Below are 26858 nucleotides of genomic sequence, written 5' to 3' on the forward strand. Positions count from 1 at the left end.
TTACACCACACCAGGGCCTGTGGCACTGGCTGAGGCCACTTACACCACACCAGGGCCTTAGTTGCTATTGAGGCCAATTACACCACACAAGGGCCTGTGGCTGCTGGCTGAGGCCACCTACACCACACCAGGGCCTGTGGCTGCTGGCTGAGGCCACTTACACCACACCAGGGCCCTTTTGCTGCTGGCTGAGGCCACTTACACCACACCAGTGCCTGTGGCTTCTGGCTGAGGCGACTTACACCACACCAGGGCCTGTGGTGCTTGCTGTGGCCATGTACAACACACCAGGCCCTGTGCTGGTTCCTGAGGCCAACTTCAACAATCCAGGACCTGTGCTGTTGGATAAATGCTAAACTGAGCCTTTGGGTTAGGGTATTATGCAAACATGCAGGTAGGGTTATAGGATTGTCTTCGTGACTTCAGGTACTTGCCACCTAATCACTTGAATCCATAAATTGAGACATTGTGCTGGGGCCAGCAGCTTACGGCCATACCACCCTGAGCACGCCCGACCTCGTCTGATCTCGGAAGCTAAGCAGGGCTGGGCTTGGTTAGTACTTGGATGGGAGACTGCCTGGGAATACCTGGTGCTGTAAGCCTTTGATTTTCATGTCATTGAACCGCTTTTGATCCAGAGAAGGGGTGTATTAAAAGACCAAAAGCAGCTGCCCATTAATGAGGGCACATTAACGACACTGCTTTTGGCTCTTTTCCAATGTCTTGTGCTGCTAGCTGATGCAACCTACACCACACAAGGGCCTGAGTGACCGGCTGGGGCCACTTACACCACATCAGGGCCTGTGGCTCTGGCTGAGGCCACTTTCACCACACCAGGGCCTGTGGCTGCTGGCTGAGGCCACCTACACCACACCAGGGCATTAGTTGCTATTGAGGCCAATTACACCACACCAGGGTCTGTGGCTCTTGCTCAGGCCACTTACACCACACCAGGGCCTGTGGCTCTTGCTCAGGCCACTTACACCACACCAGGGCCTGTGGCTGCTGGCTTAGGCCACCTACACCACACCAGGGCATTAGTTGCTATTGAGGCCAATTACACCACACCAGGGTCTGTGGCTCTTGCTCAGGCCACTTACACCACACCAGGGCCTGTGGCTCTTGCTCAGGCCACTTACACCACACCAGGGCCTGTGGCACTGGCTGAGGCCACTTACACCACACCAGGGCCTGTGGCTGCTGGCTGAGGCCACTTACACCACACCAGGGCCTGTGGCTGCTGGCTGAGGCCACTTACACCACACCAGGGCCTGTGGCTGGTGGCTGAGGCCACCTACACCACACCAGGGCCTGTGGCTGCTGGCTGAGGCGACTTACACCACACCAGGGCCCTTTTGCTGCTGGCTGAGGCCACTTACACCACACCAGTGCCTGTGGCTTCTGTCTGAGGCGACTTACACCACACCAGGGCCTGTGGCTGCTGGCTGAGGCCAATTACACCACACCAGGGTCTGTGGCTCTTGCTCAGACCACTTACACCACACCAGGGCCTGTGGTACTGGCTGAGGCCACTTACACCACACCAGGGCCTGTGGCTGCTGGCTGAGGCCACTTACACCACACCAGGGCCTGTGGCTGCTGGCTGAGGCCACCTACACCACACCAGGGCCTGTGGCTGCTGGCTGAGGCGACTTACACCACACCAGGGCCCTTTTGCTGCTGGCTGAGGCCACCTACACCACACCAGGGCCTGTGGCTTCTGGCTGAGGCGACTTACACCACACCAGGGCCTGTGGCTGCTGGCTGAGGCCACTTACACCACACCAAGGCCTGTGGCTCTTGCTCAGGCCACTCACATCACACCAGGGCCTGTGCTGCTAGCTGAGGCCACTTACACCAAACCAGGGCCTGTGGCTGCTTGCTGAGGCCATCTTCACCCAACCAGGCCCTGTGCTGCTTGCTGTGGCCATGTAAAACACACCAGGTCCTGTGCTGGTTCTTGAGGCCATCTTCAACAATCCAGGGCCTGTGCTGTTGGATAAATGCCAAACTGAGCCTTTTGGTTAGGGTATTATGCAAACATGCAGGTATGGTTATAGGATTGTCTTCGTAACTTCAGGTACTTGCCACCTAATCACTTGAATCCATAAATTGAGACATTGTGCTGGGGCCAGCAGCTTACGGCCATACCACCCTGAGCACGCCCGACCTCGTCTGATCTCGGAAGCTAAGCAGGGCTAGGCTTGGTTAGTACTTGGATGGGAGACTGCCTGGGAATACCTGGTGCTGTAAGCCTTTCATTTTCATGTCATTGAACCGCTTTTGATCCAGAGAAGGCGTGTATTAAAAGACCAGAAGCAGCTCCCCATTAATGAGGGCACATTAACGACATTGCTTTTGGCTGTTTTCCAATGTCTTGTGCTGCTAGCTGATGCCACCTACACCACACCAGGGCCTGAGTGACCGGCTGGGGCCACTTACACCACATCAGGGCCTGTTGCTCTGGCTGAGGCCACTTACACCACACCAGGGCCTGTGGCTGCTGGCTGAGGCCACTTACACCACACCAGGGCCTGTGGCTGCTGGCTGAGGCCACCTACACCACACCAGGGCCTTAGTTGCTATTGAGGCCAATTACACCACACCAGGGTATGTGGCTCTTGCTCAGGCCACTTACACCACACCAGGGCCTTAGTTGCTATTGAGGCCAATTACACCACACCAGGGCCTGTGGCACTGGCTGAGGCCACTTACACCACACCAGGGCCTGTGGCTGCTGGCTGAGGCCACTTACACCACACCAGGGACTGTGGCTTCTGGCTGAGGTGACTTACACCACACCAGAGCCTGTGGCTGCTGGCTGAGGCCACCTACACCACACCAGGGCCTGTGACTGCTGGCTGAGGCCACTTACACCACACCAGGGCCTTAGTTGCTATTGAGGCCACTTACACCACACCAGGGCCTGTGGCTCTGGCTGAGGCCACTTACACCACACCAGGGCCTTATTTGCTATTGAGGCCAGTTACACCACACCAGGGCCTGTGGCTCTGGCTGAGGCCACTTACACCACACCAGGGCCTGTGGCTGCTGGCTGATTCCACTTACACCACACCAGGGCCTGTGGCTCTTGCGCAGGCCACTCACATCACACCAGGCCCTGCGCTTCTGGCCGAGGCCATCTTCACCAAACCAGGCCCTGTGCTGCTTGCTGTGGCCATGTAAAACACACCAGGCCCTGTGCTGGTTCCTGAGGCCATCTTCAACAATCCAGGGCCTGTGCTGTTGGATAAATGCCAAACTGAGCCTTTGGGTTAGGGTATTATGCAAACATGCAGGTATGGTTATAGGATTGTCTTCGTAACTTCAGGTACTTGCCACCTAATCACTTGAATCCATAAATTGAGACATTGTGCTGGGCCCAGCAGCTTACGGCCATACCACCCTGAGCACGCCCGACCTCGTCTGATCTCGGAAGCTAAGCAGGGCTGGGCTTGGTTAGTACTTGGATGGTAGACTGCCTGGGAATACCTGGTGCTGTAAGCCTTTCATTTTCATGTCATTGAACCGCTTTTGATCCAGAGAAGGGGTGTATTAAAAGACCAAAAGCATCTGCCCATTAATGAGGGCACATTAACGACATTGCTTTTGGCTCTTTTCCAATGTCTTGTGCTGCTAGCTGATGCAACCTACACCACACAAGGGCCTGAGTGACCGGCTGGGGCCACTTACACCACATCAGGGCCTGTGGCTCTGGCTGAGGCCACTTACACCACACCAGGGCCTTATTTGCTGGCTGAGGCCACATACACCAAACCAGGGCTTTAGTTGCTATTGAGGCCAATTACACCACACCTGGGCCTGTGGCTCTTGCTCAGGCCACTTACACCACACCAGGGCCTGTGGCTCTTGCTCAGGCCACTTACACCACACCATGGTCTGTGGCTCTTGCTCAGGCCACTTACACCACACCAGGGCCTGTGGCTCTTGCTCAGGCCACTCATATCACACCAGGCCCTGTGCTTCTGGCTGAGGCAACTTAGACCACACCAGGGCCTGTGGCTGCTGGCTGAGGCCACTTACACCACACCAGGGCCTGTGGCTGCTGGCTGAGGCCATCTACACCACACCAGGGCCTGTGGCTGCTGGCTGAGGCGACTTACACCACACCAGGGCCCTTTTGCTGCTGGCTGAGGCCACTTACACCACACCAGTGCCTGTGGCTTCTGGCTGAGGCGACTTACACCACACCAGGGCCTGTGGCTGCTGGCTGAGGCCACTTACACCACACCAGGGCCTGTGGCTGCTGGCTTAGGCCACCTACACCACACCAGGGCCTTAGTTGCTATTGAGGCCAATTACACCACACCATGGTCTGTGGCTCTTGCTCAGGCCACTTACACCACACCAGGGCCTGTGGCACTGGCTCAGGCCGCTTAGACCACACCAGGGCCTGTGGCTGCTGGCTGAGGCCACTTACACCACACAAGGGCTTGTGGCTGCTGGCTGAGGCCACCTACACCACACCAGGGCCTGTGGCTGCTGGCTGAGGCCACCTACACCACACCAGGGCCTGTGGCTCTTGCTCAGGCCACTTACACCACACCAGGGCCTGTGGCACTTGCTCAGGCCACTTACACCACACCAGGGCCTGTGGCTCTTGCTCAGGCCACTCATATCACACCAGGCCCTGTGCTTCTGGCTGAGGCCATCTTCACCAAACCAGGCCCTGTGCTGCTTGCTGTGGCCATGTACAACACACCAGGCCCTGTGCTGGTTCCTGAGGCCATCTTCAACAATCCAGGGCCTGTGCTGTTGGATAAATGCCAAACTGAGCCTTTGGGTTAGGGTATTATGCAAACATGCAGGTATGGTTATAGGATTGTCTTCGTAACTTCAGGTACTTGCCACCTAATCACTTGAATCCATAAATTGAGACATTGTGCTGGGCCCAGCAGCTTACGGCCATACCACCCTGAGCACGCCCGACCTCGTCTGATTTCGGAAGCTAAGCAGGGCTGGGCTTGGTTAGTACTTGGATGGGAGACTGCCTGGGAATACCTGGTGCTGTAAGCCTTTCATTTTCATGTCATTGAACCGCTTTTGATCCAGAGAAGGGGTGTATTAAAAGACCAAAAGCAGCTGCCCATTAATAAGGGCACATTAATCACATTGCTTTTGGCTCTTTTCCAATGTCTTGTGCTGCTAGCTGATGCCACCTACACCACACCAGGGCCTGAGTGACCGGCTGGGGCCACTTACACCACATCAGGGGCTGTGGCTCTGGCTGAGGCAAGTTACACCACACCAGGGCCTGTGGGTTCTGGCTGAGGCGACTTACACCAAACCAGGGCCTGTGGCTGCTGGCTGAGGCCACTTACACCACACCAGGGCCTGTGGCTCTTGCTCAGGCCACTCACATCACACCAGGCCCTGCGCTTCTGGCCGAGGCCATCTTCACCAAACCAGGCCCTGTGCTGCTAGCTGTGGCCATGTACAACACACCAGGCCCTGTGCTGGTTCCTGAGGCCATCTTCAACAATCCAGGGCCTGTGCTGTTGGATAAATGCTAAACTGAGCCTTTGGGTTAGGGTATTATGCAAACATGAAGGTAGGGTTATAGGATTGTCTTCGTAACTTCAGGTACTTGCCACCTAATCAACTGAATCCATAAATTGAGACATTGTCCTGGGGCCAGCAACTTACGGCCATACCACCCTGAGCCCGCCCGACCTCGTCTGATCTCGGAAACTGAGCAGGGCTGGGCTTGGTTAGTACTTGGATGGGAGACTGCCTGGGAATACCTGGTGCTGTAAGCCTTTCATTTTCATGTCATTGAACCGCTTTTGATCCAGAGAAGGGGTGTATTAAAAGACCAAAAGCAGCTGCCCATTAATGAGGGCACATTAACGACACTCCTTTTGGCTCTTTTCCAATGTCTTGTGCTGCTAGCTGATGCCACCTACACCACACCAGGACCTAAGTGACCGGCTGGGGCCACTTACACCACATCAGGGCCTGTGGCTCTGGCTGAGGCCACTTACACCACACCAGGGCCTGTGGCTGCTGGCTGAGGCCAGTTACACCACACCAGAGCCTGTGGCTGCTGGCTGAGGCCACTTACACCACACCAGGGCCTGAGTAACCGGCTGGGGCCACTTACACCACATCAGGGCCTGTGGTTCTGGCTGAGGCCAGTTACACCACAACAGGGCCTGTGGCTGCTGCCTGAGGCCACATACACCACACCAGGGCCTTAGTTGCTATTGAGGCCAATTACACCACACCAGGGTCTGTGGCTCTTGCTCAGGCCACTCACATCACACCAGGCCCTGCGCTTCTGGCCACTTACACCACACCAGGGCCTTATTTGCTATTGAGGCCACTTACACCACACCAGGGCCTGTGGCTCTTGCTCAGGCCACTTACACCACACCAGGGCCTGTGGCTCTTGCTGAGGCCACTTAGACCACACCAGGGCCTGTGGCTGCTGGCTGAGGCCACTTACACCACACCAGGGCCTGTGGCTGCTGGCTGAGGCAACCTACACCACACCAGGGCCTGTGGCTGCTTGCTGAGGCGACTTACACCACACCAGGGCCTGTTGCTGCTGGCTGAGGCCAGTTACACCACACCAGAGCCTGTGGCTGCTGGCTGAAGCCACTTACACCACACCAGGGCCTTAGTTGCTATTGAGGCCACTTACACCACACCAGGGCCTGTGGCTCTTGCTCAGGCCACTTACACCACACCAGGGCCTGTGGCTTTTGCTCAGGCCACTCATATCACACCAGGCCCTGTGCTTCTGGCTGAGGCAACTTAGACCACACCAGGGCCTGTGGCTGCTGGCTGAGGCCACTTACACCACACCAGGGCCTGTGGCTGCTGGCTGAGGCCATCTACACCACACCAGGGCCTGTGGCTGCTGGCTGAGGCGACTTACACCACACCAGGGCCCTTTTGCTGCTGGCTGAGGCCACTTACACCACACCAGTGCCTGTGGCTTCTGGCTGAGGCGACTTACACCACACCAGGGCCTGTGGCTGCTGGCTGAGGCCACTTACACCACACCAGGGCCTGTGGCTCTTGCTCAGGCCACTCACATCACACCAGGGCCTGCGCTTCTGGCCGAGGCCATCTTCACCAAACCAGGCCCTGTGGTTCTTGCTCAGGCCACTTACACCACACCAGGGCCTTATTTGCTATTGAGGCCACTTACACCACACCAGGGCCTGTTGCTCTGGCTTAGGCCACTTACACCACACCAGGGCCTGTGGCACTTGCTCAGGCCACTTACACCACACAAGGGCCTGTGGCTGCTGCCTGAGGCCACATACACCACACCAGGGCCTTAGTTGCTATTGAGGCCAATTACACCACACCAGGGTCTGTGGCTCTTGCTCAGGCCACTTAGACCACACCAGGGCCTGTGGCTGCTGGCTGAGGCCACTTACACCACACCAGGGCCTGTGGCTGCTGGCTGAGACCACCTACACCACACCAGGGCCTGTGGCTGCTTGCTGAGGCGACTTACACCACACCAGGGCCTGTTGCTGCTGGCTGAGGCAACTTACACCACACCAGGGCCTTAGTTGCTATTGAGGCCAATTACACCACACCGGGGTCTGTGGCTCTTGCTCAGGCCACTCACATCACACCAGGCCCTGCGCTTCTGGCCACTTACACCACACCAGGGCCTGTGGCTGCTGGCTGAGGCCACTTACACCATACCAGGGCCTGTGGCTGTTGGCTGAGGCGACTTACACCACACCAGAGCCTGTGGCTGCTGGCTGAGGCCACCTACACCACACCAGGGCCTTAGTTGCTATTGAGGCCACTTACACCACACCAGGGCCTGTGGCTCTGGCTGAGGCCACTTACACCACACCAGGGCCTTATTTGCTATTCAGGCCAGTTACACCACACCAGGGCCTGTGGCTCTGGCTCAGGCCACTTACACCACACCAGGGCCTGTGGCTGCTGGCTGATTACACTTACACCACACCAGGGCCTGTGGCTCTTGCTCAGGCCACTCATATCACACCAGGCCCTGTGCTTCTGGCCGAGGCCATCTTCACCAAACCAGGCCCTGTGCTGCTTGCTGTGGCCATGTACAACACACCAGGCCCTGTGCTGGTTCCTGAGGCCATCTTCAACAATCCAGGGCCTGTGCTGTTGGATAAATGTTAAACTGAGCCTTTGGGTTAGGGTATTATGCAAACATGCAGGTAGGGTTATAGGATTGTCTTCGTAACTTCAGGTACTTGCCACCTAATCACTTGAATCCATAAATTGAGACATTGTGCTGGGGCCAGCAGCTTACGGCCATACCACCCTGGGCACGCCTGACCTCGTCTGATCTCGGAAGCTAAGCAGGGCTGGGCTTGGTTAGTACTTGGATGGGAGACTGCCTGGGAATACCTGGTGCTGTAAGCCTTTCATTTTCATGTCATTGAACCGCTTTTGATCCAGAGAAGGGGTGTATTAAAAGACCAAAAGCAGCTGCCCATTAATGAGGGTACATTAACGACATTGCTTTTGGCTGTTTTCCAATGTCTTGTGCTGCTAGCTGATGCCACCTACACCACACCAGGGCCTGATTTCCTGGCTGAGGCCACATACACCAAACCAGGGCCTTAGTTGCTATTGAGGCCAATTACACCACACAAGGGCCTGTGGCTGCTGCCTGAGGCCACATACACCACACCAGGGCCTTAGTTGCTATTGAGGCCAATTACACCACACCAGGGTCTGTGGCTCTTGCTGAGGCCACTTACACCACACCAGGGCCTGTGGCTGCTGGCTGAGGCCACTTACACCACACCAGGCCCTATGGCTGCTGGCTGAGGCCACCTACACCACACCAGGGCCTGTGGCTCTTGCTCAGGCCACTTACACCACACCAGGGCCTGTGGCACTGGCTGAGGCCACTTACACCACACCAGGGCCCTTTTGCTGCTGGCTGAGGCCACTTACACCACACCAGGGCCTGTGGCACTGGCTGAGGCCACTTACACCACACCAGGGCCCTTTTGCTGTTGGCTGAGGCCACTTACACCACACCAGGGCCTGTGGCACTGGCTGAGGCCACTTACACCACACCAGGGCCCTTTTGCTGCTGGCTGAGGCCACTTACACCACACCAGTGCCTGTGGCTTCTGGCTGAGGCGACTTACACCACACCAGGGCCTGTGGCTGCTGGCTGAGGCCAATTACACCACACCAGGGTCTGTGGCTCTTGCTCAGGCCACTTACACCACACCAGGGCCTGTGGCACTGGCTGAGGCCACTTACACCACACCAGGGCCTGTGGCTGCTGGCTGAGGCCACTTACACCACACCAGGGCCTGTGGCTGCTGGCTGAGGCCACTTACACCACACCAGGGCCTGTGGCTGCTGGCTGAGGCCACCTACACCACACCAGGGCCTGTGGCTGCTGGCTGAGGCCACCTACACCACACCAGGGCCTGTGGCTGCTGGCTGAGGCCACTTACACCACACCAGTGCCTGTGGCTTCTGGCTGAGGCGACTTACACCACACCAGGGCCTGTGGCTGCTGGCTGAGGCCACTTACACCACACCAAGGCCTGTGGCTCTTGCTCAGGCCACTCACATCACACCACGCCCTGCGCTTCTGGCCGAGGCCATCTTCACCAAACCAGGCCCTGTGCTGCTTGCTGTGGCCATGTACAACACGCCAGGCCCTGTGCTGGTTCCTGAGGCCATCTTCAACAATCCAGGGCCTGTGCTGTTGGATAAATGCCAAACTGAGCCTTTGGGTTAGGGTATTATGCAAACATGCAGGTATGGTTATAGGATTGTCTTCGTAACTTCAGGTACTTGCCACCTAATCACTTGAATCCATAAATTGAGACATTGTGCTGGAGCCAGCAGCTTACGGCCATACCACACTGAGCACGCCCGACCTCGTCTGATCTCGGAAGCTAAGCAGGGCTGGGCTTGGTTAGTACTTGGATGGGAGACTGCCTGGGAGTACCTGGTGCTGTAAGCCTTTCATTATCATGTCATTGAACCGCTTTTGATCCAGAGAAGGGGTGTATTAAAAGACCAAAAGCAGCTGCCCATTAATGAGGGCACATTAACGACACTGCTTTTGGCTCTTTTCCAATGTCTTGTGCTGCTAGCTGATGCTAATTACACCACACCAGGGCCTGAGTGACCGGCTGGGGCCACTTACACCACATCAGGGCCTGTGGCTCTGGGTGAGGCCACTTACACCACACCAGGGCCTGTGGCTGCTGGCTGAGGCCAGTTACACCACACCAGAGCCTGTGGCTGCTGGCTGAGGCCACTTACACCACACCAGGGCCTTAGTTGCTATTGAGGCCACTTACACCACACCAGGGCCTGTGGCTGCTGGCTGAGGCCAGTTACACCACACCAGGGCCTGTGGCTGCTGGCTGAGGCCACATACACCACACGAGGGCCTTAGTTGCTATTGAGGCCATTTACACCACACCAGGGTCTGTGGCTCTTGCTCAGGCCACTTACACCACACCAGGGCCTGTGGCTGCAGGCTGAGGCCACCTACACCACACCAGGGCCTGTGGCTGCTGGCTGAGGCGACTTACACCACACCAGGGCCTGTGGCTGCTGGCTGAGGCCACCTACACCACACCAGGGCCTGTGGCTGCTGGCTGAGGCCACCTACACCACACCAGGGCCTGTGGCTGCTGGCTGAGGCCACTTACACCACACCAGTGCCTGTGGCTTCTGGCTGAGGCGACTTACACCACACCAGGGCCTGTGGCTGCTGGCTGAGGCCACTTACACCACACCAAGGCCTGTGGCTCTTGCTCAGGCCACTCACATCACACCACGCCCTGCGCTTCTGGCCGAGGCCATCTTCACCAAACCAGGCCCTGTGCTGCTTGCTGTGGCCATGTACAACACGCCAGGCCCTGTGCTGGTTCCTGAGGCCATCTTCAACAATCCAGGGCCTGTGCTGTTGGATAAATGCCAAACTGAGCCTTTGGGTTAGGGTATTATGCAAACATGCAGGTATGGTTATAGGATTGTCTTCGTAACTTCAGGTACTTGCCACCTAATCACTTGAATCCATAAATTGAGACATTGTGCTGGAGCCAGCAGCTTACGGCCATACCACACTGAGCACGCCCGACCTCGTCTGATCTCGGAAGCTAAGCAGGGCTGGGCTTGGTTAGTACTTGGATGGGAGACTGCCTGGGAGTACCTGGTGCTGTAAGCCTTTCATTATCATGTCATTGAACCGCTTTTGATCCAGAGAAGGGGTGTATTAAAAGACCAAAAGCAGCTGCCCATTAATGAGGGCACATTAACGACACTGCTTTTGGCTCTTTTCCAATGTCTTGTGCTGCTAGCTGATGCTAATTACACCACACCAGGGCCTGAGTGACCGGCTGGGGCCACTTACACCACATCAGGGCCTGTGGCTCTGGCTGAGGCCACTTACACCACACCAGGGCCTGTGGCTGCTGGCTGAGGCCAGTTACACCACACCAGAGCCTGTGGCTGCTGGCTGAGGCCACTTACACCACACCAGGGCCTTAGTTGCTATTGAGGCCACTTACACCACACCAGGGCCTGTGGCTGCTGGCTGAGGCCAGTTACACCACACCAGGGCCTGTGGCTGCTGGCTGAGGCCACATACACCACACGAGGGCCTTAGTTGCTATTGAGGCCATTTACACCACACCAGGGTCTGTGGCTCTTGCTCAGGCCACTTACACCACACCAGGGCCTGTGGCTGCAGGCTGAGGCCACCTACACCACACCAGGGCCTGTGGCTGCTGGCTGAGGCGACTTACACCACACCAGGGCCTGTTGCTGCTGGCTGAGGCCACTTACACCACACCAGGGACTGTGGCTTCTGGCTGAGGTGACTTACACCACACCAGGGCCTGTGGCTGCTGGCTGAGGCCACTTACACCACACCAGGGCCTGTGGCTCTTGCTCAGGCCACTTACACCACACCAGGGCCTGTGGCTCTTGCTCAGGCCACTCATATCACACCAGGCCCTGCTCTTCTGGCCGAGGCCATCTTCACCAAACCAGGCCCTGTGCTGCTAGCTGTGGCCATGTACAACACACCAGGCCCTGTGCTGGTTCCTGAGGCCATCTTCAACAATCCAGGGCCTGTGCTGTTGGATAAATGCTAAACTGAGCCTTTGGGTTAGGGTATTATGCAAACATGCAGGTATGGTTATAGGATTGTCTTCGTAACTTCAGGTACTTGCCACCTAATCACTTGAATCCATAAATTGAGACATTGTGCTGGGGCCAGCAGCTTACGGCCATACCACCCTGAGCACGCCCGACCTCGTCTGATCTCGGAAGCTAAGCAGGGCTGGGCTTGGTTAGTACTTGGATGGGAGACTGCCTGGGAATACTTGGTGCTGTAAGCCTTTCATTTTCATGTCATTGAACCGCTTTTGATCCAGAAAAGGGGTGTATTAAAAGACCAAAAGCAGCTGCCCATTAATGAGGGCACATTAACGACATTGCTTTTGGCTCTTTTCCAATGTCTTGTGCTGCTAGCTGATGCCACCTACACCACACCAGGGCCTGAGTGACCGGCTGGGGCCACTTACACCACATCAGGGCCTGTGGCTCTGGCTGAGGCCACTTACACCACACCAGGGCCTGTGGCTGCTGGCTGAGGCCACCTACACCACACCAGGGCCTTAGTTGCTATTGAGGCCAATTACACCACACCATGGTCTGTGGCTCTTGCTCAGGCCACTTACACCACACCAGGGCCTGTGGCTGCTGGCTGAGGCCACTTACACCACACCAGGGCCTGTGGCGGCTGGCTGAGGCCACCTACACCACACCAGGGCCTGTGGCTCTGGCTGAGGCCAATTACACCACACCAGGGTCTGTGGCTCTGGCTGAGGCCACTTACACCACATCAGGGCCTTATTTGCTATTGAGGCCAGTTACACCACACCAGGGCCTGTGGCTCTGGCTGAGGCCACTTACACCACATCAGGGCCTGTGGCTCTGGCTGAGGCCAATTACACCACACCAGGGTCTGTGGCTCTTGCTGAGGCCACTTAGACCACACCAGGGCCTGTGGCTGCTGGCTGAGGCCACTTACACCATACCAGGGCCTGTGGCTGCTGGCTGAGGCCACCTACACCACACCAGGGCCTGTGGCTGCTTGCTGAGGCGACTTACACCACACCAGGGCCTGTTGCTGCTGGCTGAGGCCACTTACACCACACCAGTGCCTGTGGCTTCTGGCTGAGGCGACTTACACCACATCAGGGCCTGTGGCTCTGGCTGAGGCCACTTACACCACACCAGGGCCTGTGGCTGCTGGCTGAGGCCAGTTACACCACACCAGGGCCTGTGGCTGCTGGCTGAGGCCACATACACCACACCAGGGCCTTAGTTGCTATTGAGGCCAATTACACCACACCAGGGTCTGTGGCTCTTGCTCAGGCCACTCACATCACACCAGGCCCTGCGCTTCTGGCCACTTACACCACACCAGGGCCTGTGGCTGCTGGCTGAGGCCACTTACACCATACCAGGGCCTGTGGCTGCTGGCTGAGGCGACTTACACCACACCAGAGCCTGTGGCTGCTGGCTGAGGCCACCTACACCACACCAGGGCCTGTGACTGCTGGCTGAGGCCACTTACACCACACCAGGGCCTTAGTTGCTATTGAGGCCACTTACACCACACCAGGGCCTGTGGCTCTGGCTGAGGCCACTTACACCACATCAGGGCCTTATTTGCTATTGAGGCCAGTTACACCACACCAGGGCCTGTGGCTCTGGCTGAGGCCACTTACACCACACCAGGGCCTGTGGCTTCTGGCTGATTCCACTTACACCACACCAGGGCCTGTGGCTCTTGCTAAGGCCACTCATATCACACCAGGCCCTGTGCTTCTGGACGAGGCCATCTTCACCAAACCAGGCCCTGTGCTGCTTGCTGTGGCCATGTACAACACACCAGGCCCTGTGCTGGTTCCTGAGGCCAACTTCAACAATCCAGGACCTGTGCTGTTGGATAAATGCTAAACTGAGCCTTTGGGTTAGGGTATTATGCAAACATGCAGGTAGGGTTATAGGATTGTCTTTGTGACTTCAGGTACTTGCCACCTAATCACTTGAATCCATAAATTGAGACATTGTGCTGGGGCCAGCAGCTTACGGCCATACCACCCTGAGCACCCCCGACCTCGTCTGATCTCGGAAGCTAAGCAGGGCTGGGCTTGGTTAGTACTTGGATGGGGGAATACCTGGTGCTGTAAGCCTTTCATTTTCCTGTCATTGAACCGCTTTTGATCCAGAGAAGGGGTGTATTAAAAGACCAAAAGCAGCTGCCCATTAATGAGGGCACATTAACGACATTGCTTTTGGCTGTTTTCCAATGTCTTGTGCTGCTAGCTGATGCCACCTACACCACACCAGGGCCTGATTGACCGGCTGGGGCCACTTACACCACATCAGGGCCTGTGGCTCTGGCTGAGGCCACTTACACCACACCAGGGCCTGTGGCTCTTGCTCAGGCCAGTTACACCACACCAGGGCCTGTGGCTGCTGGCTGAGGCCACTTACACCACACAAGGGCCTGTGGCTGCTGGCTGAGGCCACCTACACCACACCAGGGCCTGAGTGACCGGCTGGGGCCACTTACACCACATCAGGGCCTGTGGCTGCTGGCTGAGGCCACTTACACCACACCAGGGCCTGTGGCTGCTGGCTGAGGCCACCTACACCACACCAGGGCCTTAGTTGCTATTGAGGCCAATTACACCACACCAGGGTCTGTGGCTCTTGCTCAGGCCACTTACACCACACCAGGGCCTGTGGCACTGGCTGAGGCCACTTACACCACACCAGGGCCTTAGTTGCTATTGAGGCCAATTACACCACACAAGGGCCTGTGGCTGCTGGCTGAGGCCACCTACACCACACCAGGGCCTGTGGCTGCTGGCTGAGGCCACTTACACCACACCAGGGCCCTTTTGCTGCTGGCTGAGGCCACTTACACCACACCAGTGCCTGTGGCTTCTGGCTGAGGCGACTTACACCACACCAGGGCCTGTGGCTGCTGGCCGAGGCCACTTACACCACACCAGGGCCTGTGGCTGCTGGCTGAGGCCACCTACACCACACCAGGGCATTAGTTGCTATTGAGGCCAATTACACCACACCAGGGTCTGTGGCTCTTGCTCAGGCCACTTACACCACACCAGGGCCTGTGGCTCTTGCTCAGGCCACTTACACCACACCAGGGCCTGTGGCTGCTGGCTGAGGCCACTTACACCACACCAGGGCCTGTGGCTGCTGGCTGAGGCCACCTACACCACACCAGGGCCTGTGGCTGCTGGCTGAGGCCACCTACACCACACCAGGGCCTGTGGCTGCTGGCTGAGGCCACTTACACCACACCAAGGCCTGTGGCTCTTGCTCAGGCCACTCACATCACACCAGGCCCTGCGCTTCTGGCCGAGGCCATCTTCACCAAACCAGGCCCTGTGCTCCTTGCTGTGGCCATGTACAACACACCAGGCCCTGTGCTGGTTCCTGAGGCCATCTTCAACAATCCAGGGCCTGTGCTGTTGGATAAATGCCAAACTGAGCCTTTGGGTTAGGGTATTATGCAAACATGCAGGTATGGTTATAGCATTGTCTTCGTAACTTCAGGTACTTGCCACCTAATCACTTGAATCCATAAATTGAGACATTGTGCTGGGGCCAGCAGCTTACGGCCATACCACCCTGAGCACGCCCGACCTCGTCTGATCTCGGAAGCTAAGCAGGGCTGGGCTTGGTTAGTACTTGGATGGGAGACTGCCTGGGAATACCTGGTGCTGTAAGCCTTTGATTTTCATGTCATTGAACCGCTTTTGATCCAGAGAAGGGGTGTATTAAAAGACCAAAAGCAGCTGCCCATTAATGAGGGCACATTAACGACACTGCTTTTGGCTCTTTTCCAATGTCTTGTGCTGCTAGCTGATGCAACCTACACCACACAAGGGCCTGAGTGACCGGCTGGGGCCACTTACACCACATCAGGGCCTGTGGCTCTGGCTGAGGCCACTTTCACCACACCAGGGCCTGTGGCTGCTGGCTGAGGCCACCTACACCACACCAGGGCATTAGTTGCTATTGAGGCCAATTACACCACACCAGGGTCTGTGGCTCTTGCTCAGGCCACTTACACCACACCAGGGCCTGTGGCTCTTGCTCAGGCCACTTACACCACACCAGGGCCTGTGGCTGCTGGCTTAGGCCACCTACACCACACCAGGGCATTAGTTGCTATTGAGGCCAATTACACCACACCAGGGTCTGTGGCTCTTGCTCAGGCCACTTACACCACACCAGGGCCTGTGGCTCTTGCTCAGGCCACTTACACCACACCAGGGCCTGTGGCACTGGCTGAGGCCACTTACACCACACCAGGGCCTGTGGCTGCTGGCTGAGGCCACTTACACCACACCAGGGCCTGTGGCTGCTGGCTGAGGCCACTTACACCACACCAGGGCCTGTGGCTGGTGGCTGAGGCCACCTACACCACACCAGGGCCTGTGGCTGCTGGCTGAGGCGACTTACACCACACCAGGGCCCTTTTGCTGCTGGCTGAGGCCACTTACACCACACCAGTGCCTGTGGCTTCTGTCTGAGGCGACTTACACCACACCAGGGCCTGTGGCTGCTGGCTGAGGCCAATTACACCACACCAGGGTCTGTGGCTCTTGCTCAGACCACTTACACCACACCAGGGCCTGTGGCACTGGCTGAGGCCACTTACACCACACCAGGGCCTGTGGCTGCTGGCTGAGGCCACTTACACCACACCAGGGCCTGTGGCTGCTGGCTGAGGCCACCTACACCACACCAGGGCCTGTGGCTGCTGGCTGAGGCGACTTACACCACACCAGGGCCCTTTTGCTGCTGGCTGAGGCCACCTACACCACACCAGGGCCTGTGGCTGCTGGCTGAGGCGACTTACACCACACCAGGGCCCTTTTGCTGCTGGCTGAGGCCACCTACACCACACCAGGGCCTGTGGCTTCTGGCTGAGGCGACTTACACCACACCAGGGCCTGTGGCTGCTGGCTGAGGCCACTTACACCACACCAAGGCCTGTGGCTCTTGCTCAGGCCACTAACATCACACCAGGGCCTGTGCTGCTAGCTGAGGCCACTTACACCAAACCAGGGCCTGTGGCTGCTTGCTGAGGCCATCTTCACCAAACCAGGCCCTGTGCTGCTTGCTGTGGCCATGTAAAACACACCAGGTCCTGTGCTGGTTCTTGAGGCCATCTTCAACAATCCAGGGCCTGTGCTGTTGGATAAATGCCAAACTGAGCCTTTTGGTTAGGGTATTATGCAAACATGCAGGTATGGTTATAGGATTGTCTTCGTAACTTCAGGTACTTGCCACCTAATCACTTGAATCCATAAATTGAGACATTGTGCTGGGGCCAGCAGCTTACGGCCATACCACCCTGAGCACGCCCGACCTCGTCTGATCTCGGAAGCTAAGCAGGGCTGGGCTTGGTTAGTACTTGGATGGGAGACTGCCTGGGAATACCTGGTGCTGTAAGCCTTTCATTTTCATGTCATTGAACCGCTTTTGATCCAGAGAAGGGGTGTATTAAAAGACCAGAAGCAGCTCCCCATTAATGAGGGCACATTAACGACATTGCTTTTGGCTGTTTTCCAATGTCTTGTGCTGCTAGCTGATGCCACCTACACCACACCAGGGCCTGAGTGACCGGCTGGGGCCACTTACACCACATCAGGGCCTGTTGCTCTGGCTGAGGCCACTTACACCACACCAGGGCCTGTGGCTGCTGGCTGAGGCCACTTACACCACACCAGGGCCTGTGGCTGCTGGCTGAGGCCACCTACAACACACCAGGGCCTTAGTTGCTATTGAGGCCAATTACACCACACCAGGGTATGTGGCTCTTGCTCAGGCCACTTACACCACACCAGGGCCTTAGTTGCTATTGAGGCCAATTACACCACACCAGGGCCTGTGGCACTGGCTGAGGCCACTTACACCACACCAGGGTATGTGGCTCTTGCTCAGGCCACTTACACCACACCAGGGCCTTAGTTGCTATTGAGGCCAATTACACCACACCAGGGCCTGTGGCACTGGCTGAGGCCACTTACACCACACCAGGGCCTGTGGCTGCTGGCTGAGGCCACTTACACCACACAAGGGCCTGTGGCTGCTGGCTGAGGCCACCTACACCACACCAGGGCCTGTGGCTGCTGGCTGAGGCCACTTACAACACACCAGGGCCTGTGGCTCTTGCTCAGGCCACTCATATCACACCAGGCCCTGTGCTTCTGGCCGAGGCCATCTTCACCAAACCAGGCCCTGTGCTGCTTGCTGTGGCCATGTACAACACACCAGGCCCTGTGCTGGTTCCTGAGGCCATCTTCAACAATCCAGGGCCTGTGCTGTTGGGTAAATGCCAAACTGAGCCTTTGGGTTAGGGTATTATGCAAACATGCAGGTATGGTTATAGGATTATCTTCGTAACTTCAGGTACTTGCCACCTAATCACTTGAAATCATAAATTGAGACATTGTGCTGGAGCCAGCAGCTTACGGCCATACCACCCTGAGCACGCCCGACCTCGTCTGATCTCGGAAGCTAAGCAGGGCTGGGCTTGGTTAGTACTTGGATGGGAGACTGCCTGGGAATACCTGGTGCTGTAAGCCTTTCATGTCATTGAACCGCTTTTGATCCAGAGAAGGGGTGTATTAAAAGACCAAAAGCAGCTGCCCATTAATGAGGGTACATTAACGACATTGCTTTTGGCTGTTTTCCAATGTCTTGTGCTGCTAGCTGATGCCACCTACACCACACCAGGGCCTTAGTTGCTATTGAGGCCAATTACACCACACCAGGGTCTTTGGCTCTTGCTCAGGCCACTTACACCACACCAGGGCCTGTGGCACTGGCTGAGGCCACTTACACCACACCAGGGCCTTATTTGCTATTGAGGCCACTTACACCACACCAGGGCCTGTGGCTCTTGCTCAGGCCACTTACACCACACCAGGGCCTGTGGCTCTTGCTCAGGCCACTCACATCACACCAGGCCCTGCGCTTCTGGCCGAGGCCATCTTCACCAAACCAGGCCCTGTGCTGCTAGCTGTGGCCATGTACAACACACCAGGCCCTGTGCTGGTTCCTGAGGCCATCTTCAACAATCCAGGGCCTGTGCTGTTGGATAAATGCTAAACTGAGCCTTTGGGTTAGGGTATTATGCAAACATGAAGGTAGGGTTATAGGATTGTCTTCGTAACTTCAGGTACTTGCCACCTAATCACCTGAATCCATAAATTGAGACATTGTGCTGGGGCCAGCAGCTTACGGCCAGCAGCTTACGGCCATACCACCCTGAGCACGCCTGACCTCGTCTGATCTCGGAAGCTGAGCAGGGCTGGGCTTGGTTAGTACTTGGATGGGAGACTGCCTGGGAATACCTGGTGCTGTAAGCTTTTCATTTTCATGTCATTGAACCGCTTTTGATCCAGAGAAGGGGTGTATTAAAAGACCAAAAGCAGCTGCCCATTAATGAGGGCACATTAACGACATTGCTTTTGGCTCTTTTCCAATGTCTTGTGCTGCTAGCTGATGCCACCTACACCACACCAGGGCCTGAGTGACCGGCTGGGGCCACTTACACCACATCAGGGCCTGTGGCTCTGGCTGAGGCCACTTACACCACACCAGGGCCTGTGGCTGCTGGCTTAGGCCACCTACACCACACCAGGGCCTTAGTTGCTATTGAGGCCAATTACACCACACCATGGTCTGTGGCTCTTGCTCAGGCCACTTACACCACACCAGGGCCTGTGGCTGCTGGCTGAGGCCACTTACACCACACCAGGGCCTGTGGCGGCTGGCTGAGGCCACCTACACCACACCAGGGCCTGAGTAACCGGCTGGGGCCACTTACACCACATCAGGGCCTGTGGCTCTGGCTGAGGCCAGTTACACCACAACAGGGCCTGTGGCTGCTGCCTGAGGCCACATACACCACACCAGGGCCTTAGTTGCTATTGAGGCCAATTACACCACACCAGGGTCTGTGGCTCTTGCTCAGGCCACTCACATCACACCAGGCCCTGCGCTTCTGGCCACTTACACCACACCAGGGCCTTATTTGCTATTGAGGCCACTTACACCACACCAGGGCCTGTGGCTCTTGCTCAGGCCACTTACACCACACCAGGGCCTGTGGCTCTTGCTGAGGCCACTTAGACCACACCAGGGCCTGTGGCTGCTGGCTGAGGCCACTTACACCACACCAGGGCCTGTGGCTGCTGGCTGATGCAACCTACACCACACAAGGGCCTGAGTGACCGGCTGGGGCCACTTACACCACATCAGGGCCTGTGGCTCTGGCTGAGGCCACTTTCACCACACCAGGGCCTGTGGCTGCTGGCTGAGGCCACCTACACCACACCAGGGCATTAGTTGCTATTGAGGCCAATTACACCACACCAGGGTCTGTGGCTCTTGCTCAGGCCACTTACACCACACCAGGGCCTGTGGCTCTTGCTCAGGCCACTTACACCACACCAGGGCCTGTGGCTGCTGGCTGAGGCCACCTACACCACACCAGGGCATTAGTTGCTATTGAGGCCAATTACACCACACCAGGGTCTGTGGCTCTTGCTCAGGCCACTTACACCACACCAGGGCCTGTGGCTCTTGCTCAGGCCACTTACACCACACCAGGGCCTGTGGCACTGGCTGAGGCCACTTACACCACACCAGGGCCTGTGGCTGCTGGCTGAGGCCACTTACACCACACCAGGGCCTGTGGCTGCTGGCTGAGGCCACTTACACCACACCAGGGCCTGTGGCTGGTGGCTGAGGCCACCTACACCACACCAGGGCCTGTGGCTGCTGGCTGAGGCGACTTACACCACACCAGGGCCTGTGGCTTCTGTCTGAGGCAACTTACACCACACCAGGGCCTGTGGCTGCTGGCTGAGGCCAATTACACCACACCAGGGTCTGTGGCTCTTGCTCAAGCCACTTACACCACACCAGGGCCTGTGGCACTGGCTGAGGCCACTTACACCACAAAAGGGCCTGAGTGACCGGCTGGGGCCACTTACACCACACCAGGGCCTGTGGCTGCTGGCTGAGGCCACCTACACCACACCAGGGCCTGTGGCTGCTGGCTGAGGCCACTTACACCACACCAGTGCCTGTGGCTGCTGGCTGATTCCACTTACACCACACCAGGGCCTGTGGCTCTTGCTCAGGCCACTCATATCACACCAGGCCCTGTGCTTCTGGCTGAGGCCATCTTCACCAAACCAGGCCCTGTGCTGCTTGCTGTGGCCATGTACAACACACCAGGCCCTGTGCTGGTTCCTGAGGCCATCTTCAACAATCCAGGGCCTGTGCTGTTGGATAAATGCCAAACTGAGCCTTTGGGTTAGGGTATTATGCAAACATGCAGGTATGGTTATAGGATTGTCTTCGTAACTTCAGGTACTTGCCACCTAATCACTTGAATCCATAAATTGAGACATTGTGCTGGGGCCAGCAGCTTACGGCCATACCACCCTAAGCACCCCCGACCGGGTCTGATCTCGGAAGCTAAGCAGGGCTGGGCTTGGTTAGTACTTGGATGGGAGACTGCCTGGGAATACCTGGTGCTGTAAGCCTTTCATTTTCATGTCATTGAACCGCTTTTGATCCAGAGAAGGGGTGTATTAAAAGACCAAAAGCAGCTCCCCATTAATGAGGGCACATTAATGACATTGCTTTTGGCTCTTTTCCAATGTCTTGTGCTGCTAGCTGATGCCACCTACACCACACCAGGGCCTGAGTGACCGGCTGGGGCCACTTACACCACATCAGGGCCTGTTGCTCTGGCTGAGGCCAGTTACACCACAACAGGGCCTGTGGCTGCTGGCTGAGGCCACATACACCACACCAGGGCCTTAGTTGCTATTGAGGCCATTTACACCACACCAGGGTCTGTGGCTCTTGCTCAGGCCACTTACACCACACCAGGGCCTGTGGCACTGGCTCAGGCCGCTTAGACCACACCAGGGCCTGTGGCTGCTGGCTGAGGCGACTTACACCACACCAGGGCCTGTTGCTGCTGGCTGAGGCCACTTACACCACACCAGGGACTGTGGCTTCTGGCTGAGGTGACTTACACCACACCAGGGCCTGTGGCTGCTGGCTGAGGCCACTTACACCACACCAGGGCCTGTGGCTCTTGCTCAGGCCACTTACACCACACCAGGGCCTGTGGCTCTTGCTCAGGCCACTCACATCACACCAGGCCCTGCTCTTCTGGCCGAGGCCATCTTCACCAAACCAGGCCCTGTGCTGCTAGCTGTGGCCATGTACAACACACCAGGCCCTGTGCTGGTTCCTGAGGCCATCTTCAACAATCCAGGGCCTGTGCTGTTGGATAAATGCTAAACTGAGCCTTTGGGTTAGGGTATTATGCAAACATGCAGGTATGGTTATAGGATTGTCTTCGTAACTTCAGGTACTTGCCACCTAATCACTTGAATCCATAAATTGAGACATTGTGCTGGGGCCAGCAGCTTACGGCCATACCACCCTGAGCACGCCCGACCTCGTCTGATCTCGGAAGCTAAGCAGGGCTGGGCTTGGTTAGTACTTGGATGGGAGACTGCCTGGGAATACCTGGTGCTGTAAGCCTTTCATTTTCATGTCATTGAACCGCTTTTGATCCAGAGAAGGGGTGTATTAAAAGACCAAAAGCAGCTGCCCATTAATGAGGGCACATTAACGACATTGCTTTTGGCTGTTTTCCAATGTCTTGTGCTGCTAGCTGATGCCACTTACACCACACCAGGGCCTGTGGCTGCTGGCTGATGCCACTTACACCACACCAGGGCCTGTGGCTGCTGGCTGAGGCCACCTACACCACACCAGGGCCTTAGTTGCTATTGAGGCCAATTACACCACACCAGGGTCTGTGGCTCTTGCTCAGGCCACTTACACCACACCAGGGCCTGTGGCACTGGCTGAGGCCACTTACACCACACCAGGGCCTGTGGCTGCTGGCTGAGGCCACCTACACCACACCAGGGCCTTAGTTGCTATTGAGGCCAATTACACCACACAAGGGCCTGTGGCTGCTGGCTGAGGCCACCTACACCACACCAGGGCCTGTGGCTGCTGGCTGAGGCCACTTACAACAAACCAGGGCCTGTGGTTGCTGGCTGAGGCCACCTACACCACACCAGGGCCTGTGGCTGCTGGCTGAGGCCACTTACAACACACCAGGGTCTGTGGCTCTTGCTCAGGCCACTCATATCACACCAGGCCCTGTGCTTCTGGCCGAGGCCATCTTCACCAAACCAGGCCCTGTGCTGCTTGCTGTGGCCATGTACAACACACCAGGCCTTGTGCTGGTTCCTGACGCCATCTTCAACAATCCAGGGCCTGTGCTGTTGGATAAATGCCAAACTGAGCCTTTGGGTTAGGGTATTATGCAAACATGCAGTTATGGTTATAGGATTGTCTTCGTAACTTCAGGTACTTGCCACCTAATCACTTGAATCCATAAATTGAGACATTGTGCTGGGGTCAGCAGCTTACGGCCATACCACCCTGAGCACGCCCGACCTCGTCTGATCTCGGAAGCTAAGCAGGGCTGGGCTTGGTTAGTACTTGGATGGGAGACTGCCTGGGACTACCTGGTGCTGTAAGCCTTTCATTTTCATGTCATTGAACCGCTTTTGATCCAGAGAAGGGGTGTATTAAAAGACCAAAAGCAGCTGCCCATTAATGAGGGCACATTAACGACATTGCTTTTGGCTGTTTTCCAATGTCTTGTGCTGCTAGCTGATGCCACCTACACCACACCAGGGCCTTAGTTGCTATTGAGGCCAATTACACCACACCAGGGTCTTTGGCTCTTGCTCAGGCCACTTACACCACACCAGGGCCTGTGGCACTGGCTGAGGCCACTTACACCACACCAGGGCCTGTGGCTCCTGGCTGAGGCCACTTACACCACACCAGGGCCTTATTTGCTATTGAGGCCACTTACACCACACCAGGGCCTGTGGCTCTTGCTCAGGCCACTTACACCACACCAGGGCCTGTGGCTCTTGCTCAGGCCACTCATATCACACCAGGACCTGCGCTTCTGGCCGAGGCCATCTTCACCAAACCAGGCCCTGTGCTGCTAGCTGTGGCCATGTACAACACACCAGGCCCTGTGCTGGTTCCTGAGGCCATCTTCAACAATCCAGGGCCTGTGCTGTTGGATAAATGCTAAACTGAGCCTTTGGGTTAGGGTATTATGCAAACATGAAGGTAGGGTTATAGGATTGTCTTCGTAACTTCAGGTACTTGCCACCTAATCACCTGAATCCATAAATTGAGACATTGTGCTGGGGCCAGCACCTTACGGCCATACCACCCTGAGCACGCCCGACCTCGTCTGATCTCGGAAGCTGAGCAGGGCTGGGCTTGGTTAGTACTTGGATGGGAGACTGCCTGGGAATACCTGGTGCTGTAAGCCTTTCATTTTCATGTCATTGAACCGCTTTTGATCCAGAGAAGGGGTGTATTAAAAGACCAAAAGCAGCTGCCCATTAATGAGGGCACATTAACGACATTGCTTTTGGCTGTTTTCCAATGTCTTGTGATGCTAGCTGGTGCCACCTACACCACACCAGGGCCTGAGTGACCGGCTGGGGCCACTTACACCACATCAGGGCCTGTGGCTCTGGCTGAGGCCACTTACACCACACCAGGGCCTGTGGCTGCTGGCTGAGGCCACTTACACCACACCAGGGCCTGTGGCTGCTGGCTGAGGCCACTTACACCACACCAGGGCCTTAGTTGCTATTGAGGCCAATTACACCACACCATGGTCTGTGGCTCTTGCTCAGGCCACTTACACCACACCAGGGCCTGTGGCACTGGCTGAGGCCACTTACACCACACCAGGGCCTGTGGCTGCTGGCTGAGGCCACTTACACCACACAAGGGCTTGTGGCTGCTGGCTGAGGCCACCTACACCACACCAGGGCCTGTGGCTCTTGCTCAGGCCACTTACACCACGCCAGGGCCTGTGGCTCTTGCTCAGGCCACTTACACCACACCAGGGCCTGTGGCTCTTGCTCAGGCCACTCATATCACACCAGGGCCTGTGCTTCTGACTGAGGCCACTTAGACCACACCAGGGCCTGTGGCTGCTGGCTGAGGCCACTTACACCACACCAGGGCCTGTGGCTGCTGGCTGAGGCCATCTACACCACACCAGGGCCTGTGGCTGCTGGCTGAGGCGACTTACACCACACCAGGGCCCTTTTGCTGCTGGCTGAGGCCACTTACACCACACCAGTGCCTGTGGCTTCTGGCTGAGGCGACTTACACCACACCAGGGCCTGTGGCTGCTGGCTGAGGCCACTTACACCACACCAGGGCCTGTGGCTGCTGGCTTAGGCCACTTATACCACACCAGGGCCTGTGGCTGCTGGCTGAGGCCACCTACACCACACCAGGGCATTAGTTGCTATTGAGGCCAATTACACCACACCAGGGTCTGTGGCTCTTGCTCAGGCCACTTACACCACACCAGGGCCTGTGGCTCTTGCTCAGGCCACTTACACCACACCAGGGCCTGTGGCTGCTGGCTGAGGCCACTTACACCACACCAGGGCCTGTGGCTGCTGGCTGAGGCCACCTACACCACACCAGGGCCTGTGGCTGCTGGCTGAGGCGACTTACACCACACCAGGGCCCTTTTGCTGCTGGCTGAGGCCACTTACACCACACCAGTGCCTGTGGCTTCTGGCTGAGGCGACTTACACCACACCAGGGCCTGTGGCTGCTGGCTGAGGCCACTTACACCACACCAAGACCTGTGGCTCTTGCTCAGGCCACTCACATCACACCAGGCCCTGCGCTTCTGGCCGAGGCCATCTTCACCAAACCAGGCCCTGTGCTGCTTGCTGTGGCCATGTAAAACACACCAGGTCCTGTGCTGGTTCTTGAGGCCATCTTCAACAATCCAGGGCCTGTGCTGTTGGATAAATGCCAAACTGAGCCTTTTGGTTAGGGTATTATGCAAACATGCAGGTATGGTTATAGGATTGTCTTCGTAACTTCAGGTACTTGCCACCTAATCACTTGAATCCATAAATTGAGACATTGTGCTGGAGCCAGCAGCTTACGGCCATACCACCCTGAGCACGCCCGACCTCGTCTGATCTCGGAAGCTAAGCAGGGCTGGGCTTGGTTAGTACTTGGATGGGAGACTGCCTTGGAATACCTGGTGCTGTAAGCCTTTGATTTTCATGTCATTGAACCGCTTTTGATCCAGAGAAGGGGTGTATTAAAAGACCAAAAGCAGCTGCCCATTAATGAGGGCACATTAACGACATTGCTTTTGGCTGTTTTCCAATGTCTTGTGCTGCTAGCTGATGCCACCTACACCACACCAGGGCCTGAGTGACCGGCTGGGGCCACTTACACCACATCAGGGCCTGTGGCTCTGGCTGAGGCCACTTACACCACACCAGGGCCTGTGGCTGCTGGCTGAGGCCACTTACACCACACCAGGGCCTGTGGCTGCTGGCTGAGGCCACTTACACCACACCAGGGCCTGTGGCTGCTGGCTGAGGCCACTTACACCACACCAGGGCCTTAGTTGCTATTGAGGCCAATTACACCACACCAGGGCCTGTGGCTCTTGCTCAGGCCACTTACACCACACCAGGGCCTGTGGCTGCTGGCTGAGGCCACTTACACCACACCAGGGCCTGTGGCTCTTGCTCAGGCCACTTACACCACACCAGGGCCTGTGGCACTGGCTGAGGCCACTTAGACCACACCAGGGCCTGTGGCTGCTTGCTGAGGCCACTCAC

At 57.0% G+C, this 26858-nt stretch overlaps 10 non-coding genes and 9 pseudogenes across 10 annotated transcripts; all 19 read left to right on the plus strand.

Moving 5' to 3' along the window:
• The first annotated feature begins 483 nt into the window (after positions 1 to 483).
• On the plus strand, positions 484 to 602 carry LOC147329242 (5S ribosomal RNA). Its single transcript, XR_015129422.1, has one exon. It is a non-coding gene; the product is annotated as a 5S ribosomal RNA (ribosomal RNA).
• A 1535-nt stretch (positions 603 to 2137) lies between these two features.
• On the plus strand, positions 2138 to 2256 carry LOC147329243 (5S ribosomal RNA; annotated as a pseudogene).
• Positions 2257 to 3388: 1132 nt separating this feature from the next.
• Positions 3389 to 3507, plus strand: LOC147329244 (5S ribosomal RNA). The gene has a single exon (XR_015129632.1). It is a non-coding gene; the product is annotated as a 5S ribosomal RNA (ribosomal RNA).
• A 1411-nt stretch (positions 3508 to 4918) lies between these two features.
• LOC147329245 (5S ribosomal RNA) lies at positions 4919 to 5037 on the plus strand. Its single transcript, XR_015129761.1, has one exon. It is a non-coding gene; the product is annotated as a 5S ribosomal RNA (ribosomal RNA).
• Positions 5038 to 5661: 624 nt separating this feature from the next.
• Positions 5662 to 5780, plus strand: LOC147329246 (5S ribosomal RNA; annotated as a pseudogene).
• A 2498-nt stretch (positions 5781 to 8278) lies between these two features.
• LOC147329247 (5S ribosomal RNA) lies at positions 8279 to 8397 on the plus strand. The gene has a single exon (XR_015129623.1). It is a non-coding gene; the product is annotated as a 5S ribosomal RNA (ribosomal RNA).
• A 1457-nt stretch (positions 8398 to 9854) lies between these two features.
• Positions 9855 to 9973, plus strand: LOC147329248 (5S ribosomal RNA; annotated as a pseudogene).
• A 1099-nt stretch (positions 9974 to 11072) lies between these two features.
• LOC147329249 (5S ribosomal RNA) lies at positions 11073 to 11191 on the plus strand (annotated as a pseudogene).
• Positions 11192 to 12249: 1058 nt separating this feature from the next.
• Positions 12250 to 12368, plus strand: LOC147329250 (5S ribosomal RNA). Its single transcript, XR_015129680.1, has one exon. It is a non-coding gene; the product is annotated as a 5S ribosomal RNA (ribosomal RNA).
• Positions 12369 to 14125: 1757 nt separating this feature from the next.
• LOC147329251 (5S ribosomal RNA) lies at positions 14126 to 14234 on the plus strand (annotated as a pseudogene).
• A 1453-nt stretch (positions 14235 to 15687) lies between these two features.
• Positions 15688 to 15806, plus strand: LOC147329252 (5S ribosomal RNA). Its single transcript, XR_015129423.1, has one exon. It is a non-coding gene; the product is annotated as a 5S ribosomal RNA (ribosomal RNA).
• Positions 15807 to 17422: 1616 nt separating this feature from the next.
• On the plus strand, positions 17423 to 17541 carry LOC147329253 (5S ribosomal RNA). Its single transcript, XR_015129424.1, has one exon. It is a non-coding gene; the product is annotated as a 5S ribosomal RNA (ribosomal RNA).
• A 1014-nt stretch (positions 17542 to 18555) lies between these two features.
• On the plus strand, positions 18556 to 18674 carry LOC147329254 (5S ribosomal RNA). Its single transcript, XR_015129425.1, has one exon. It is a non-coding gene; the product is annotated as a 5S ribosomal RNA (ribosomal RNA).
• Positions 18675 to 19341: 667 nt separating this feature from the next.
• LOC147329255 (5S ribosomal RNA) lies at positions 19342 to 19460 on the plus strand (annotated as a pseudogene).
• A 2071-nt stretch (positions 19461 to 21531) lies between these two features.
• LOC147329256 (5S ribosomal RNA) lies at positions 21532 to 21650 on the plus strand (annotated as a pseudogene).
• An 899-nt stretch (positions 21651 to 22549) lies between these two features.
• LOC147329257 (5S ribosomal RNA) lies at positions 22550 to 22668 on the plus strand. The gene has a single exon (XR_015129426.1). It is a non-coding gene; the product is annotated as a 5S ribosomal RNA (ribosomal RNA).
• Positions 22669 to 23568: 900 nt separating this feature from the next.
• LOC147329258 (5S ribosomal RNA) lies at positions 23569 to 23687 on the plus strand (annotated as a pseudogene).
• A 699-nt stretch (positions 23688 to 24386) lies between these two features.
• On the plus strand, positions 24387 to 24505 carry LOC147329259 (5S ribosomal RNA; annotated as a pseudogene).
• A 1654-nt stretch (positions 24506 to 26159) lies between these two features.
• LOC147329260 (5S ribosomal RNA) lies at positions 26160 to 26278 on the plus strand. Its single transcript, XR_015129754.1, has one exon. It is a non-coding gene; the product is annotated as a 5S ribosomal RNA (ribosomal RNA).
• Positions 26279 to 26858: the final 580 nt, after the last annotated feature.

The sequence above is a fragment of the Aulonocara sp. 'chitande type north' Nkhata Bay genome, linkage group LG5 (genome assembly GCF_057382095.1).
Source record: "Aulonocara sp. 'chitande type north' Nkhata Bay isolate Kocher_YH1m ecotype deep benthic linkage group LG5, A_spYH_male_GT1.1, whole genome shotgun sequence".
NCBI classification, from domain to species: Eukaryota; Metazoa; Chordata; class Actinopteri; order Cichliformes; family Cichlidae; genus Aulonocara; species Aulonocara sp. 'chitande type north' Nkhata Bay.